The following is a 15487-nucleotide window of genomic DNA, read 5'->3' on the forward strand; positions in this document are numbered from 1 at the left end:
TTCAATAAATCTTTAATCCAATTTTCTGCTGATGGGAGGGACTGTGTTCCCTCCCTGTAGTTTGGCCTGAGGCCAATATGGTAGGAGTAATGTTGACCTCCTTCAAGAGGACTTTTACCAGTACACTTCAATTCCCATGACTGTCATAGTCAGTGCCCTTGACCCCACAGCAAGCCACTGTCGACCCATACCTACACCGGAGACTCCTGAACATTCACAAGCAAGTCTGATTCAGTCTCTTGTGGGGTCACTGCTCCTTTCTCCTGGGTTCTGGGGAGCACACAACGTTTTGTTGTGCCCTCCAGGAGTCTGTTTCCCTGGGGCTTCTCAGTCCTTTTGCCAGACTCCCAGGTTGGGAAATCTGTTGTGGGCTCTAGAACTTTTGCAACAGTGCAAGAACTTCTTAGGTAGAATTGTTCTCCAGTTTGTGGGCCATGGGCTCAGAAGTTCTATAGTGGCGCTAATGGCAACCTCCTCCAAGAGGACTTATGCCACATGTTGTGCCTCCCAGGTCGGCTGCAGCCAGAGCCCCGTCCCTGGAGTCAGCCACTGCTGACTCATGCCTCCACAGGAGACTCTCAAACACTCAAAGGCAGGTCTGGATCAGTGTCGTCCCTTTAAAAACCTATCCCTTTCTGTAGACTTCAAATTATTACTTGATGGGATGCTGTCTGATTTATGGATTGCTCAATGAAGTCAACTTGATTTTAAAAACTTACTTGGTTGAATTTTGCTTTGTAACTCTATGTGTTTATTTCTAGTTTGGTTCTTTTTTCTTCCGTTGGTTCCCACATTGCTATCCCTCATTTTGATTCCCAGTATCTCTCTGACTCAATGAAGACCATTTAGGGTTAAAATATCCAATTCAATGTTTTGATAGAAACCATTCAATAAGTCAAGAGCCTCTTGATGAAAGTGAAAGAGGAGAGTGAAAAAGCTGGCTTAAAATGCAACATTCAAAAAACTAAGATCATGGCGTCCAGTCCCATCACTTCATGGGAAATAAATGAGGAAACAATGGAAACAGTGACAGATTTTATTTTCTTGGGCTCCAAAATCACTGCAGATGATGACTGCAGTCATTAAATTAAAAGATACTTACTTGCTCCTTGGAAGAAAAGCTATGATCAATGTAGACAGCAGAGACATTACTTTGCCAACAAAGGTCCATCTAGTCAAAGCTATGGTTTTTCCAGTAGTCATGTATAGATATGAGAGTTAGACCATAAAGAAGGCTGAGTACCAAAGAATTGATGCTTTTGAACTGTGGTGTTGGAGAAGACTCTTGAGAGTCCCTTGGACTGCAAGGAGATCAGATAAGCTAATCCTAAAGGAAATCAATCCTGAATATTCATTGGAAGGACTGGTGTTGAAGCTGAAGCTCCAATACTTTGGCCACCTGATGCGATCAGCTGACTCATTGGAAAAGATCCTGATGCTGGGAAAGATTGAAGGCAGGAAGAGAGGGGATGAAGGAGAATGAGACGGTTGGATGGCATCACTGACTCAATGGACATGAGTTTGAGTAAGCTCCAGGAGTTGGTGATGGACAGGGAAGCCTGGTGTGCTGCAGTCCATGGCGTCACAAAAAGAGTCGGGCACAACTGAGTGATAGAACTGAACTCAATAAATACAAATGAATTTGAATTATTCATATAATCAGCAAGATTCATTCTCTTTTGCCTATTGTCTGTGTGTCTCTATAGGAATATCTTTAATTGTTCTTTATTTCTGCCTATTCTAGGGATATTCGTCTAAAACAGCAAGAAGCCATGCCTTTTTGCAGAGCACAGTACCTGAAGAAAACCTCAATCCTTCCTTCAAACAGCATCTTTCAAAAACATTTTTGAAAACATCATCTCTTATCCCTAGGCAATGAGATGGCACTGAAAATACACTCTTGACTTCTCCAAACAGTTTGGAGTTAAGAATTTTCATAGCAAGCTCACCGTTAAAACATAGACCAGATTTGTCCCAAAATGGACTCCAGTTCTATCTATCTCTGAAAATAGAAATTAAAGAGACAGAGGGGGAAAGCTCTTAAAAATCCACAGCATTAAGTAATTCAGTTGAAAAAGAGATCTTACCTACTGCAAGTTCTAATTAAAGTAGATTTCCACTTGGAATGGTTGTGTCTTCAAACAAAGGTGCTATTTTAATGAATACAAAAGGAAAGTGTTTTTACCTCCTTATTCCCAAGAGCTGATAGTTGAGAAGAGCTTGGAAGGGAAGTGGGGGTGGGGGGCGCTCACACATCACTGAATCTGGAATATATGCATTGTGCATAAAAATTTGGATTTACAATTGACCTTATTCTTTTCTTTGATTTAATACTAACAGATTTTTTTTTTTTAAGGAACCTGAATACTCTTCAGACATTTTAGGCTTTGAGAAGTGGTTCTCCCATTGCATCAAAACCTAACAGACTTTTAAGGTTAAGTCTTTGGGATCACTGTAAATGATAAGAAGAGATGTACCATGAGCCCACTGTGACCCCATGTGTGTGTACTCAGTCACTCAGTTGGGTCTAGTTCTTTGCCACCTCATGGACTGTACAGCCTGCCAGGCTCCTCTGTCCATGTAATTTTCCAGGCAAAAATACTGGAGTGGGTTGCCATTTCCTACTCCAAGAGATCTTCCTGACCCAAGGATGGAACCCATGTCTCTTATGTCTCATGCACTGGCAGGCAGATTCTTTACCACTGCAACACCTGGGAAGCCCACTGTGAACCCATTCTCATCATACTTTCACAGCACTGGAATATGTTAATTCTTTGAAATTATACCTTTCCATTTTAATCAAGTTACCTTGAACCACTGTAGCCACTACATTGACCATGGCCTTCAAAGACGGCAAGTAAGTGTAGCTTTTCAAATAATACATTTTAATCCATGCTCTGACTAAATTTACAATTTGTTCCTATACTTTTCCTTTTAGTACTGACAGAAAGCTCTCACAGATTTTCCTCGCTTACCACCCCCAGTTTCCTTCTACTCTTTACACATTCTTAAGAAAATGTTTTAGCTGCCCAAAGTATTCCCATTAGCAAAGACTTTAATAAAAATTAATTATAAAGGGAAACTTGAATAAAAATTTTTTTTAAAAAGAGGATGCCTTTCTATTTTACTCTGAATTTAAAGAAAACTGCTTCTGTAACAGTATTTCAGATTTTTGGCAGCTCTTCCAGTTACATTTAAATTTAAAGGGAGAAAATTCATCTTTAATGAGATAGCATGGAAGCACTTCTGTGTAATCAAAAAGAAATTCATTTGTAAATGTGGAACTTGTTTGACAGAAGGGAAAATTTTAACAAAGCAGGTTTGACCTGTAAAGAAATATCCAATCCTTCAGAACTACTGTCTAAAAATGCACATACGGCATTCACTGTAGAGCTCAAACATGCCCTGAGCACAGAAACTGAGAATACTAATCTAACTTACAAATGAAGAACTTAAGAAAGAAATTTCACACTTTCTGCTGGAAAAGTCACTCTGGGGGTCAGGAAGACCAGATTCTAAGAGAAAGTCTCTTCACTGAGCTCAGGAAAGTTTCTTCAGGAAAGGAAAGAAAGGAGGGAAGGAGGGAGAAGAAGAGTGACAGTCATGCTGCTCTATAAGGTTGCTTCTTACTCTCATTCTAACACTCACAAATTGTGATGGATGTCCCGTCATCTTCAGTTCTGCTAATAAATCTCTACAGAAGAGACAAGTGAAGCTTCACTATTTAAAAAAAAAAATGATATTTGCAAAAACAAATCTACAAACAGTTAATCTGTAACAGTATTTATAACTCTAGGGGCAAATTTCAAAGTAGGAAAGCCATTTATAATGTTTTAATTTTTCTTCCAAGTGGTCACTTCATTTGGTCAACAAGCATTCTTCTAGGTAATCTATTAAGGATACAAAGTTGAATAAGACACACTTCCTGCTCTTCATAGTTTCACTAATTGAACAAATCATGGCAGCAGTGGAAGTGCTATAACCAAGGTATGAATGAGGAACAAAGGTAAAAGCTTTTCTCTTCCCAGATACATCATGGAAGTCTTTCTAGAAATGGTAGCAGCATTATAGAATGATTAAAAGTGTGGACTCTGGAGCCATAGAGCCTGGGTTCACATAATTATTTCATCACTTATGAGCTCAGTGTCCTTGAACTGTCATTTAAACTCTCTGTGCCTCAGTTTCCTCTTCTTTAAAATGGGAGCAATAACAGTACTTCATAGAACAGTGTGATGATCAAAAGAATCAAAATATGTTTGAGCACTTAGAAAAGTACCTTGTTCATAATAAGTATGTTAGGAAACCATTGACCAAAACTGTCCACCCTGGCCAGGCACAGTAATAACCACTTTGTGATTTGTCTTACAAGAGGTCTCAATAAGGAACACAGTGCTGCAGAAAACTAACCAGGAGAATTCTGCTGCTGCTGCTGCTAAGTCGCTTCAGTCGTGTCCGACTCTGTGCGACCCCATAGACGGCAGCCCACCAGGCTCCGCCGTCCCTGGGATTCTCCAGGCAAGAACACTGGAGTGGGTTGCCATTTCCTTCTCCAATGCGTGAAAGTGAAAAGTGAAAGTGAAGTCGCTCAGTCGTGTCTGACTTGTAGTGACCCCATGAACTGCCTACCAGGCTCTTCCATCCATGGGATTTTCCAGGCAAGAGTACTGGAGTGGGGTGCCATCGCCTTCTCCGAGGAGAATTCTGGAGGGGTCAAAAGGAGGGAGGAGACACCAACCCATAACATGTCCTGCCAACCTCTCAGAAACCCTCATGCTAGAAACCATCTTGATCGAGAGATGGCACACCTCCAGGATGGGAATTGAATCAAACCACATACTGGCATAGGCAAGATGACTAGCCAGAGGAAACCCACAAAGCTAACCCCACCATGGTAAACCCTAAGGCTTCAAACCACATGGTCGAGCAGTTCTGGGCTTCCTTACCCTGCTGCTGTCTGCCCAGGTGCCCTGTCCCAAACAAGTCTTTTGCTTTCTTGTATGTGTATCTCCTCAGATAATTCCTAAGTTTAACAAGAGCCCACCAGCAGTCCCTGGAAGGAATCCTCCTGCTGGAAAATATAAGCACAAAAAATGTAAGGTGCTATTACTATTTTTTGAAAATTGATTACACATCATCTAGGAAGAAAAATATATGGGGCATAGTGGGCAGAAGAAGCAATATGTATAAAGCAGATTTTTATACAAAGGGAAAGAATGGTGTGTTTAGGACATTTCAAAGAGTTCAACGTGACTGGAATATTGCATACATCTGGAGAAATGAGGAAAGATGACACCAGAGGGATAGACAGGACATTTCATAAAGGCTTCATGCAACATGGTTAAAATATTTTTAAATAATTGAAAGATTTAAAGATTTACCTAGGTTCCTATGAAAGGCCTTAAATACGCACAAGAAATGTAGGTGTTAGATGTAGAAATTATGCTCCCCAAAATAGAGGTTTTAAGTGTAGAAATTTCTTATAAAGCCTATGTTTTAAACTTGCAGGTAGGTAACAATTTCAACAACTTGTACTGATAAGCACATAATTAGATTGGCAGTTTCAATTTTCTCAAACAGTAACACATGTCTGACCCTTTGTGACCCCATGGAGTGTAGTGCACCAGGCACCTCTGTCCATGGAATTCTCCAGGCAAAAGTATGGAGTGGGTAGCTATTCTCTTCTCCAGAGGATCTTTCCAACCCAGGGATTGAAATTAGGTCTCTGGCATTACAGGGGAATTCTTTACCTTCTAGGCCATGAGGGAAGCCCAAAGCCTACACGGTTAACTCTGAATTTAGCATTTTTAGTGATACACTTTGGAATATATCACTCCAAAGCTTCTGCTTTAAATCTCAGACAATTGTGAACAATAGACATATCCTGTGTTTATTTACACCACTATTTCATTCACACACTAATTGTATTTCCCATTCATTTCTCCAAGTTCCTTTCCATGAGACTATGAGTGTTAGCTACAGAAATGTATAGCCTGATATATCAGGAAAGCTGTCAGAAATGGCCAGAGGGAGAATTTAAACTTAACATATATCTTAAATAATAATCCAGATATAGACCCTTTAAGGGAGTCTGTGAGTAGAATTGTGAGGTTCATTTTCAATGTCCTAGTTAGCATCTTATCAATAGTTCAAATTTAGAATAGAACTACATCATATTTAGTTTTATCACATTTTTATGTAGTCAAGAAATAAAAAGAATGATCCACCTGTCTAACACTCATGAAATATTCCAGATTTTCTTTTGTATGCATCTAAAAATATCTTCAAGCCCTAAGCAAAAATAGTCCTTGCCTGGAAGAGAGTTGAACACAAAATCACAACTCCTGAGGCAAAAGAATAAAAGGTCAAATCTCTGTCCCGTTGCTCTGAAATCTGAAAGCCAAGGAAGAAAGAAAGATGGGATTTTCCAGAATATTTGAGATGATGCCACATATTTGATTAACACTGAGAACCACTTTAGCATGATGTAAAATACCCACCCACACAAAAATTTAAAAAAAAAAAAAAACAAAAACTAGATGGTGGAGGAGTAGGTGGATGTGAAGTACATCTCTCTTCATGGATATATCAGGAATACATGTTCAGACACAGAAGTGCATTCAGGACACCAGCTGAGTGGACAGGAGTAACTGACCAGCAGAACAGAATACATAGAACCACGCAAAACTTGGTAGGATGAAGGAACTAGGAGAAAAAAACAGGAGTGTTAGTAGAACTGGACCTACCCTCGGTGGGTGGGGGAACTGAAGCAGGGGTCTGATCCCCACATCAGGGCAATTAATTGTCTGAGTCAGAGGAGAAACATTTAAGGCTGAGAGTGAAACAGCTGATCTGTGGCAGCCTAAGTGGAATGAGAATCAGACAGTCTTTGCCAGAGCCATACATACCCTGGACAGGAACGCTGGTCCCCTGGAAGGGGCAGCGGCTGGGATCTGGAGTTTCGGGAGTGTGGAGTGATCCCAGGGCGAGGGCTGCTGTTGACTGTGGAGAGAAAGATCGAGAGGATGTGAGGGAGGAGATTGTGGTGGGAAATGCCGGTGAAGGAAAGCCAGGCAGCCATGGAAGCAGGGTGATACTGCTGAGTCATGTGTAGGGGGTGGAGCCATCACCAAAGCCTATCTCTCCCCCACACACCAGCATCTGCAGCTGAACAATAGAGAGGCTGGTCCATCAAATGCCTGACGCCCTGAACTAGAGTAGGACCCCACCCAGGGTCCTAATACACCGATCTACAGAGTAGACCCCACCCAGGGGGACCCCTCTATGTGTCGGACACAATGAACAACAGAGAAGGACCCCAGGCAATGGAGCCCTCTACGTGCCTCAATGGGTGGAGCTATGGAGAAAGACTGGCCAAAGAGGTCTTCTGATCGCCAGTTTACAAGAGGCTTGAAAAAAAGACTCTTATAGGGCCATAACCCCTGCGGTGGAGGCAGTCCATGTTCCTGCACACTAGGTGCCACCAGGGTCCCCACAAGCCAAGAAGCTGCACCACCTTAACGCTCAGCTGTCACTGGGCCAGAGGTGCCACAGGCAAAAAAGTCTTGTGTCTATGTATGCAGGGTCACTTTGGTCGTGTCCGACTCTTTGCAACCCTGTAGACTGTGGCCTACCAGGCTTCTCTGTCAGGGAGAGGGGGTCTCCAGGCAAGAATACTGGAGCATATTGGCCAATACTGGTTGCCATACCCTTCTCAGTTCAGTTCAGTTCAGTTGCTCAGTCGTGTCCGACTCTTTGCGACCCCATGAATCGCAGCACGCCAGGCCTCCCTGTCCATCACCAACTCCCGGAGGTCGCCCAGACTCACAGCCATCGAGTCAATGATGCCATCCAGCCATCTCATCCTCTGTTGTCCCCTTCTCCTCCTGCCCCCAATCTAGAGCACTATATTTCCTGCTGCCCTAGCCACCAATTCCCCTGAGTACCTGGTGCTGCCAGAATCCCTACCACCCAAGCAGCTGCACCACCTCCACACCTGGCCCTCACAGGGGCAAACCCAAGTTCTCCAGGGAGCCTCAGGAGCAAACCCCAGTGGACGACCCACATGTAGAGGTGGAAATAAAACCACAGTTGAAACCCAGGGACACTGTGGCTAAGAAAGAAGACCCAAAACTTTCCCACCAGCTGTACAAACTACAGATTAAATCCACATGATCAATTAGGCAGATTCTGTGTATATGGAATATATAATGGATCATTGAGACCTCCCACAAAAGAAAACGCACTAGTTCTGATAGCTGTGGACATTGGAGGCAAGAGAGACACAGATGTATAGAATAGTCTTTTGGACTCTGTGGGAGAGGGGTGGGGGGATGATTTGGGAGAATGGCAATGAAACATGTATAATATCATATAAGAAATGAATCACCATCCAGGTTCGATGCAGGATACAGGATGCTTGGGGCTGGTGCACTGGGATGACCCAGAGGGATGGTATGGGGAGGGCGGTGGGAGGGGGGTTCAGGATTGGGAACATGTGTACACCCGTGGTGGATTCATGTTGATGTATGGCAAAACCAATACAATATTGTAATTAGCCTCTAATTAAAATAAATAAATTTAAATTTAAAAAAAAAAAAAGAACACACAGGAGTATGACCAGATTAGAATCTGAGCTGCCAGCACAGCAGGCCCAGAGATCAGCACAGTGTTGGAGGGCATCCTAGGGAGGCAAGGTGGATTGTGACCCAGTGAGGGAAAGGGCTCTGACAGCAGTGACTCAAGAAAAACATTTATTATTCTTTTTTATTTTATTTTTAAACTTTACATAATTGTATTAGTATATTTTGACTTGTTCTGTAGATTCTTTTGGATGTTTCTCTCTCTTTCTTTTTTTTTTTCTTTCCCTGCCCCCGCTGTTGTAGTTGTCAATTTTATTGGCACTATGAAATCTAATTAAGTATTTGTGCTTTTTCTCCTCAGTCACATTTTTTATTGTTGTTATAAACCTCTGCCTCTACGTTGGACTTTTGCAGTCCTGTGGAGTTTTCCTTTTTTTTTTCTCTTTTTTTAATTTTTTAAACCTATTATTATTTTTTCTATATTTAGTCCTTTGTTTGCTTCTCCTACTGTTATTTTCCCTTGCAGTTAATCTTTATGCATTAATTTAATGTATTAATTAATTTAATGTATATAAATATTCTTTATCTACCTCTATTTAACTTTACATAACTATTTTTTCTTTCTTTTCTTTCTCTCCTTTCCTCTCAACATATCTGTTAGTTTTATTTTCATTGCTTTGCTCCCCAATTGGCACTTTGCTTTAATTCTGTTTTCCAGTTTATTCTTTAGTTAGTTTTGTTCTGGTAGATATAATTTTTGGTTTCCTTTGTTCGCTGGGTCAATCTATTGTACTTTATTTTTGTTGGACTATTTTCATTTTGCTTATGGGTGTATATGTATAAGTGTATATTTATTCACACTTTTATTGTTTTTATAAACCTCTGCCTCTACATTGGGCTTTTGCAAGTCTGTGGAGCTTTCCTTTTTTTTTTTTTTTTTTCTTTTTTTCTTTTCTCTTATTATAACTTTAATTTTTTTAAACTGATTATATTTTTACATTTATTCCTTTGTTTTCCTTTACTACTGTTCTTTTCCCCTTTCAGTTAATCTTTAGTGTGTATAAATCTTCATCTACCTCTATTTAACTTTGCATATCTATTCTTTTTCTTTTCCTTCTTTCCTTTCCTCTCAACATATTTGTTTAGTTTTAATTGCTTTATTTTCCACTTGGCAACTTGCTTTAGTTTTGTTTCCCAGTTTGCACTTTAGTCAGTTTTGTTGTTAACTGGTTAATAGATTTTTTTATTTCCTTTGTTCACTGGGTCAAGCTACTGTACTTTATTTTTGGTGGACTGTTTCTACTTTGCTCATGGATGTATATATATGTGTGTATATTCCATTATTTTAATTATTATTTGTCTGATTTTATAACTGCCATTTGCCTGAGGTTCTTGCCTGGAGAATCCCAGGGACTGGGGAGCCTGGTGGGCTCCTGTCTATGGGGTCGCACAGAGTTGGACATGACTGAAGTGACTTAGCAGCATCTTTGGTTTCTCATTTTGGGATATTTGTTTTAATCTCAATTAATGCTATAATAAACCACTTGTGGAATCTTCACTCCTGACCAGAAATCAAGCCCTGAGCCTTTGGAGTGGGAGCACTGACTCCAAGACCCTAGACTACCAGAGAACTAATCCTAGGGAGTATCAAGCAGTGAGAACTCACACAAGTGAAACCACTTGAATACAAGATGCAGCATCACCCAACCACCAGTAACATCCTGTGCACGACACCTCATCTAAACAACAAACAAAACAAAAATACAAACACAATCATCAGCAGACAGGATAACCACCTCACTCAGCCTTGCTCATCAGAGGAAAAACAAAAAAGCAAACAAACAAACAAAAACTCAGCACAAATCTTACCCTATACAAGGCTTACACAAACCACTGGACCAACCTTAGCAGGGAAGAAACCAAAAGGAAGAAAGAATTCAATGTTCTTCAGGGAAAGATTTCAACTTTCCTTGAAGCCTGGGAAAAGGAGAATTCAAACATAGTAAGTTAAAAATTTAATAATGAAAAGGCAGAAAAATACTACACAAATGAAGGAAAAAACTAGAAACACAGAAGTCCAAATAATGAAAAGGAAATGGGCAAACTACCTGAAAAAGAATTCAGAATAATGATAGTAAAGATGATCAAAAACCTTGAAAATAAAATGGAGAAAATATAAGAATCAATTAGCAAAGACTTAGAAGAATTAAAGAATAAACATACAGAGACAAACAACACAATTGCTGAAATTAAAAATACTCTAGAAGGAATAAATAGCAGAATATCTGAAGCAGAAGAATGAATCAGTGAGCTGGAAGATAAAATGGTGGAAATAACTTCTGAAGAGCAGAATAAAGTAAAAAGAATGAAAAGAGCTGAGGACAGTCTCAGAGACCTCTGGGACAATATCAAATGCACCAACATTCGAATGATAGGGGTCCCAGAAGAAAAAGAGAAAAAGAAAGGGTATGAGAAAATTTTTGAAGAGATTCTAGTTGAAAATTTCCCCAACATGAAAAAGGAAATGGTCAATCAAGTCCAAGAGGTGCAAAGAGTCCCATACAGGATAAGTCCAAGGAGAAACACACCAAGACACATACTAATCAAACTAACAAAGATTAAGCACAAAGAAAGACTATTAAAAGCAGCAAGGGAGAAGGAACAAGTAACATACAAGGGAAAACCCATACACTTTACAGCTGATCTTTCAGCAGAAACTCTGTAGGCCAGAAGGGAATGGCAGGATATATTTAAAGTACCAAAAGGGGGAAATCTACAACCAAGATTACTGTACTCAGCAAGGAACACATTCAAAATTGATGGAGAAATAAAAAGCTTTTCAGACAAGCAAAAGTTAAGAGAATTCAGTACCACCTAACCAGCTTTACAACAAATGTTAAAGGGACTTATATAGTCAAAAAAAAATACAAAAGAAGTAAACAGATCTACAAAATCAACCCCAAACAATTAAGAAAATGGCAATAGGAACATATATATCAATAATTACTTTAAATGTAAGTGGATTAAATGATCCAACCAAAAGACACAGACTGGCTGAATGGATACAAAAACAAGATCCATATATATGCTGTGTAACAAGAAACCCACTTCAGACCTCAAGACACATGTAGACTGAAAGTAAGAGGATGGAAAAATATATTCTATGCAAATGGGAAGCAAAAGAAAGCTGGAGTAGCAATACTCATATCAGACAAAATAGACCTTAAAATAAAGAAGATTACAAGAGATAAGGAAGGCACTACATAATGATCAAGGGATCAATCCAAGAGAAAGACATAACAATTGTAAATATCTATGCACCCAACATAGGAGCACCTCAATACATAAGACAAACACTAACAGACATACAAGGAGAAATTAACAGTAACACAACAGTAGGAGACTTTAACACCCCACTCACACCAATGGACAGATTATTAAAACAAAGAATTAATAAGGAAACACAAGTTTTAAATGAAACATTAGATGAGATGGATCTCATTGATATCTTCAGGACATTCCACCCAAATGCAGAAGATTACACCTTCCTTCTTCTCAAGTGCACATGGAACATTCTCCAGGATAGACCACATCTTGGGTCACAAATCAAACCTCAGTAAATTTAAGAAAATTGAAATCATATCAAGCGTCTTCCACAACTAGATATCAATTATAAGAAAAAAACTGTAAGAAACCCAAACACGTGGAAATTAAACAACACATTTCTAAATAATCAACAGGTTACTGAATAAATCAAAAGGGAAATCAAAAAATTTCTAGAAACAAATGAAAATGAAAACACAACAACTCAAAATATCTATGGGATACAGTGAAAGCAGTTCTAAGAAGGAAGTTTATAGCAATACAATCCTACCTCAAGAAACAAAAAAAAATCTAATAGACAACCTAACTACATCTAAAACAACTGGAAAAAGAAGAACAACCAAAAACAAAACAAAAAAAAAATTAGTAGAAGGAAAGAAATCAGAGAGATCCAAGCAGAAATAAATGAAAAAGAAATTAAAGAAACTATAGTAAATATTAATAAAACTACAAACTGGTTCTTTGAGAAGACAAACAAAATTGACAAGTCTTTAGCCATACTCATCAAGAAAAAAAGAGAGAAGAATCAAATCAACAAATTAGAAAAGAAAAAAGAAAGGTTACAACAGACAATGCAGAAATACAAAGGATTATAAGAGACTATTATGAACAACTATACAGCAATAAAATGGATAACCTGGAAGAAATGGACAGGTTTTTAGAAAAGTTCAATCTTCCAAGACTGAACCAGGAAGAAATAGAAATTATGAACAACCCAATAACAAGCACTGAAATTGAAGCTGTAATCAAAAATCTCCCCAAAAACAAAAGCCCAGAACCAGATGGCTTCACAGGAGAATTCCATCAAACATTTAAAGAAGCGCTAATGCCTATCCTTCCAAAATCCTTTCAAAAAATTGCAGAGGAAGGAACATTCTATGAGGCCAACATCACCCTGATACCAAAATCAGACAAAGACAACACACAAAAAAGAAAACTACAGGCCAATATCACTGATAAACATAGATATAGAAATCCTCAACAAAATTTTAGCAAACAGAATTCAGCAACACATCAAAAAGCTCATACACCATAATCAAGTTGGGTTTATTTCAGGGATGCAAGGATTCTTCAATATATGCAAATCAATCAACATGATACACCATATTAACAAACTGAAAAATAAAAAAACATATGATCATCTCAATAGATGCAGAAAAAGCTTTTGACAAAATGCAGCAACCAGTTATGATTTAAACTCTTCAAAAATGGACATAGAAGGAACCTACCTCAACATAGTAAAGGCCATATATTATAAGCCTACAGCAAACATTATTCTCAACAGTGAAAAACTGAAAGCATTCCCCCTAATATCAGGATCAAGACAAGGATGTCCACTTTCACCAGGATTATTCAACATAGTTCTGGAAGTCCTAGCTACAGCAATCAGAGAAGGAAAAGAAACAAAAGGAATCCAAATGGGAAGAAGGAAAGCTCTCACTGTTTGCAGATGACATGATATTGTACACAGAAAACCCTAAAGATAGTATCAGAAAATTACTAGGGTTAATCAGTGAATTTAGCAAAGTTGAAAGATACAAAATCAATACACAGAAATCATTTGCATTTCTATATACTAACAATGAAAAATCAGAGAGAGAAATTAAGGACTCAATCCCCTTCATCATTGCAAAAAAAGAATTAAATATCTAGGAATAAACTTACCTAAGGAGACAAAAGAACTGCACACAAAAAAAATTTAAGACACTAATGAAAGAAATCAAAGATGACATAAACAGATGGAGAGATATTCCATGTTCCTGGGTAGGAAGAATCAATATTGTGAAAATGACTATACTACCAAACACAATCTACAGATTCAGTGCAATCCCTATCAAATTCAGTTCAGTTCAGTTCACTCACTCAATCGAGTCTGACTCTTTGAGACCCCATGAACTGCAGCACACCAGGCCTTCCCGTCCATCACCAACTCCCAGAGCCCACCCAAACCCATGTCCATTGAGTTGGTGATGCCATCCAACCATCTCATCCTCTGTCATCCCCTTCTCCTCCTGCCTTCAATCTTTCCCAGCATCAGGGTCTTCTCAAATGAGTCAGCTCTTCACATCAGGTGGCCAAAGTATTGGAGTTTCAGCTTCAACATCAGTCCTTCCAATGAACACCCAGAACTGATCTCCTTTAGGATGGATTGGTTGGATCTCACCTTGACAGATGGACCTTTGTTGACAAAGTAATGTCTCTGCTTTTTAATATGCCGTCTAGGTTGGTCATAACTTTCCTTACAAGCAGTTAAGAGTCTTTTAATTTCATGGCTGCAATCACCATCTGCAGTGATTTTGGAGCCCAGAAAAATTACCAATGGCACTGTTCACAGAACTAGAAGAAAAAAATTCACATTTTATATGGAAACACAAAAGACCCCAAATAGCCAAAGCAATCTTGAGAAAGAAGAATGGAGCTGGAGGAATCAACCTTCTTGACTTCAGATTATACTACAAAGCTACAGTCATCAAGACAGTATGGTACTGGCACAAAAACAGAAATATAGACCAATGGAACAAGATAGAAAGCCCAGAAATAAACCCATGCACCTATGGATACCTTATTTTTGACAAAGCAGGCAAGAATATACAATGGGGCAAAGACAGCCCCTTCAATAAATGGTGCTGGGAAAACTGGACAACTACATGTAGAAGAATGAAATTAGAACACTTCCTATCACCATGCTGCTGCTGCTGCTAAGTCACTTCAGTTGTGTCCAACTCTATGCGACCCCATAGACGGCAGCCCACCAAGCTCCCCCGTCCCTGGGATTCTCCAGGCAAGAACACCACAGTGGGTTGCCATTTCCTTCTCCAATGCGTGAAAGTGAAAAGTGAAAGTGAAGTCACTCAGTCATGTCTGACTCTTAGCGACCCCATGGACTACAGCCTACCAGGCTCCTCCATCCATGGGATTTTTATCACCATACACAAAGATAAACTCAAAATGGATTAAAGAAACTATAAAACTCTTAGAGGAAAACATAGGCAGAACACTTGATGACATAAATCAAAGCAAGATCCTCTATGACCCACGTCTTAGAATAACCAAAATAAAAAAAAAAAAGTAAACAAGTGGGACCTGACTAAACTTAAAAGCTTTTGCACAGCAAAGGATAATAAGCAAGGTGAAAAGACAGCCCTCAGAATGGGAGAAAATAACAGCAAATGAAACAACTGACAAAGGATTAATTTCCAAAATATACAAGCAGATCATACAACTCAATACCAGAAAAACAAACAACCCAATCAAAAAGTGGGGGAAAGACCTAAACAGACATTTCTCAAAAGAAGACATACAGA

General features: G+C 39.2%; 1 long non-coding RNA gene across 10 annotated transcripts in view; it reads right to left on the reverse strand.

Annotated features, from left to right (window-relative positions):
* Nucleotides 1-15487, reverse strand: part of LOC112578050 — a 503599-nt gene that overhangs the window by 398314 nt on the left and 89798 nt on the right. For 9 of the 10 annotated variants that reach the window (XR_006543315.1, XR_006543316.1, XR_006543318.1 and 6 more), the window contains exon 3: nt 6906-6999. The exons of the other annotated variant lie outside the window; for it this stretch is intronic. This is a non-coding gene — a long non-coding RNA (uncharacterized LOC112578050). The remainder of the gene's footprint in view (nt 1-6905; nt 7000-15487) is intronic. 10 annotated transcript variants of the gene reach the window in all.

The sequence above is a fragment of the Bubalus bubalis genome, chromosome 12 (genome assembly GCF_019923935.1).
Source record: "Bubalus bubalis isolate 160015118507 breed Murrah chromosome 12, NDDB_SH_1, whole genome shotgun sequence".
Classification (NCBI taxonomy): domain Eukaryota; kingdom Metazoa; phylum Chordata; class Mammalia; order Artiodactyla; family Bovidae; genus Bubalus; species Bubalus bubalis.